Below are 3,683 nucleotides of genomic sequence, written 5' to 3' on the forward strand. Positions count from 1 at the left end.
GTAATAAAAAATAAATGAAGGAAGAAAAAAAAAATGAAATCAAATCAAACATCAATTAATAACCATTATTTGGAAAATAAAAAGGTGGTCAAGAGGAGTAAGATATAAAATAGATATGGCTATACAGAGGACGTTGCAAACTTTATAGTGTAATAAAATCAACCATTATATTCACTTAATTAAATAAATAATCAACAATTAAATATAATAATACAAAATTTAAACTTAAAACTAATCAAACTCTAACTAGGGAAATTATATATATATATATATATATAATCATAATCTTCATACACCTGACTTAAAAAAATTTAATGAATAGTTCTACCTCTTATTTAAAAATGTCTATGTTATGCAAATCATTAACCAATAAATATATAATAATGGTAAAAAACATTATAGACAAGATTATGAAAAATATGATAAAACTATTTTAAAAAAAAACTTTTTATAAAGTCTAGGGACTAAAATAGTATTTTATCTAAAAAATTATTACGCGCAACGCGCAAGTCTGCGACTAGTATAACATAAAAATTGGAACGGATTTTGCAGCTATATCTTACAATCAATCATCAGTATTAATGGTCCTTTTCATCCAAACATAAAAACATTCTCTTTCTTTATGTTAGTCTATTCGGTCCCACATTACAAATTTACAGAGCAAACTGGTCCCATTGAACAAATTAGAGATTGTCTTCTCTCATCAATTGGAATGGATAATCAATTTTTTTGCCACCAAACGAATGCCAGCATTCTGCTGATAGTCATATGGATCTATAGAAAAGAATGCATCCACAAAGGTACCGGGAGTGAACAAGGGAACAAGCTCTGCTGGATCATATTTACTGAACACAAGCTTTTGCTCGCTGCCTGAATCTTTTTGACACATCTCTGTTTCGTATGGATTATCTCCAGATTCGGTATATGGAATGCTGTTGTTACAAAACAATTACATATCTCATCAGCTGACTTCAATTATGGAGAACTTTACGACATTTACATTAATGCTTTATGTTCTTGCATATTATACAAACAGGAGAAACAGATCTCCAATATTTTATGACTATAATTATATAATTCAAGCAGTTGCAAGTTGCAAATGTTAAATCCCAAAATATCTTCATGCCTCAGTTTCAAAGTAACCAATTAAGTAAAACATCTATATAAATGAATATGCTTCATACTCAAATGAGGGGTAAAATATTAATAATGGTTTCACTTTCATCCATGAAAGAGAAATTAAAACAAATTTAACTAAGGGATAATTACACCTTACCCACCTGTGGTTTGCCTCTAATTCTATGTGCCTACCCGTGGTTCAAATTTTGACACTTTGTCCACCCGTGCTTCTGACCGTTAGGCCTCCGTAACCCACCTCTCCACTCTCCGTTACTCTAACACGTTTTCTTTCAAAATCAAAACACAAAACAGATCAAAAAGTTAGGGTTTTTGATTGCTTAAGAACATTTTTATGAAGCTGAATTCAAGTCCCGAATTGTCCAACAAGGCTGTAATCTCCGCCTCACCCTCCAATTTTAATTACCACCATTATTATACCACCGTAACAAACATATAAGGAAAATAATCGTTTAGATTCTTATGCTTTAAGCTCTGTTTTGATTGATCAGAAGGCAAACGAAAACTTCAACAACAAAAAGAAAGAGAAATCCAAGCTTTTCGCTGAGTTGAGCACTTGAGCTGAGATTTTCGCTTCGTTAATTAGTTCCATTTGTTTCAACAAAAAATAACTCCAGCTAAGTTCTCTAGTAACTAAGAAAAATCTTTAATTTGATGAAAATTAATTTCTATCAAATATTTCACAGTACAAAATGCAAAAATTCAAAAACTTGTCCCTCAATTTTCTCCGCAGCCAAACAGAACTTCACCTCATGTCACCGCATATTTCAGTTTAAGAATATCAGTTACAAAGTTTCAAACTCTATGCCCCTGCCACCAGCCACCACAACCCACAGCCATAGCCACCACCGCCCACAACCTCAAACCCCAACCACCAAAACCACAAACAAGTCACAAACCCAAAATCAAACCACAATCAAATCACAAACCCAAAATCAAATCACAAACAAGTCACAAACTCTAACCCACAACTGCTAAACCACCAAGAAAAAATTTCACAAACCCAGACCCACGATGAACGAAAAAATTTCACAAACTCAGACCCACGAAGCAAAAATTTTACATACTCAAACCCACGATGAGGATGAACGAGGCGCTAATGGGTCTACTACTGAAGCTGGACTCTATGCTCGGAGTTAATCTGATGGTGAGGGAGGCGAGGAGGAAGGTGAGCCGTCGGATCATGGCATTGCAGGAAATACTTGACGCCGCTTCGAAGGGAAAGACAGTTTACGACGACGACTGTTACGAATACGGGTTCGTGAGGAGCTGGGATGACATCATTGCGAAGATGGAGGAAGAGGTTTGTAGAGAAAGAGGAGGTGATGAGATGGAGAGGTTTTGTGCTGAGCATTTGGGGTTTCGTTGCTTGCAGAGATTTCTCGGTGGGCCCTGATCTTCTGTGCTTCAAAGACACTGATTTTGCCCAGTTTGTTCTTTGTTGTGTGAGTCTCAGAAAGAAACGTTTTTTTTTTCTTTTTTTCTTTTTCCTTTGGCAAATAAATGCTTTTAAAACAATATTTAAAATGAAAATTTCCCCATTTCAATTTGACTAAAATTATTTTAGTACTCTAACGAGTTCTTTAAGTTTTATTTTTTCTCATGTTTGTGTATGTTCTTCGTGTTTGTCCATGTTCTTCGTGTGAGGAGTGTTTTGATCCGTTTATGGTTTTATTTTTTACATTTTCTGTGTTAGAGTAACGGAGAGTGGAGAGGTGGGTTATGGAGAACTAACGGTCAGAAGCACAGGTGAGCAAAGTGTTAAAATTTGAATCACAGGTAGGCACATAAAATTAGAGGCAAACCACAGGTGAGTAAAGTGTAATTATCCCTTTAACTAAAATCCGATATATTAACAAGAATGTAGGACTGAGCATGCAAGATTTTTAGGCTGTGATGTATTAAAAAAGAAATATTTTTTATGGAGAAAAGCATATCAGGACTATCCTATTCCTACTATAGTAGAGTTCAATGTGCAGGAAAAAACATCTTTTGGGCTGCAATCTCAACTTTCGTTAATACTGCTAAAATTGAGGCATTTTTTTTTCCACCAATCACAATATATATATATATATAGAGAGAGAGAGAGAGAGAGAGAGAGGGGGGGGGGGGGGGCCAAATAATAAGAGCAAACTTACTGCAGCCTCACTGTAGGGTAGTTGACATAGCCATCTTTCCTAATCACAACAACAGCCACCATTCAGAGCTGCTACCGAATCCGAGGACAACTTCCGTGCAATACCATCACATGCATCGAGAACCTTACATAAACTCTGTGGGGCATTAACCACAAAGTTCAACCGAGGCCGGCCAGCATGATCAAGAAAGTTTGTACTTATCCAAACCACACTTTCAAATGACTACAACGAAGCCGCAAATGGTTTCATGAAATAATTGTATTTTTTTACTAAATGTAACAAAAGATGCGCTGATAGAAGAAGTAAGAACTTCATCAGGCTCTAAAAACCCTCCTAAATCACTGCGACCATCAGAGACAGCAACTGCGAAAGACATCTCAGAAGACTCTACAGAATACATCTCGGAGA

The 3,683-nt window shown here is 35.6% G+C and overlaps 1 long non-coding RNA gene across 1 annotated transcript; it reads right to left on the reverse strand.

Annotated features, from left to right (window-relative positions):
- Window positions 1–553: 553 nt before the first annotated feature.
- LOC136065976 (uncharacterized) lies at window positions 554–3,470 on the reverse strand. Its single transcript, XR_010627536.1, has 2 exons — window positions 3,276–3,470; window positions 554–932 (listed from the first exon to the last, which is right to left on the reverse strand). It is a non-coding gene; the product is annotated as an uncharacterized LOC136065976 (long non-coding RNA).
- Window positions 3,471–3,683: the final 213 nt, after the last annotated feature.

Source organism: Quercus suber, unplaced genomic scaffold, assembly GCF_002906115.3.
Source record: "Quercus suber isolate HL8 unplaced genomic scaffold, Cork oak 2.0 scaffold_1455, whole genome shotgun sequence".
NCBI classification, from domain to species: Eukaryota; Viridiplantae; Streptophyta; class Magnoliopsida; order Fagales; family Fagaceae; genus Quercus; species Quercus suber.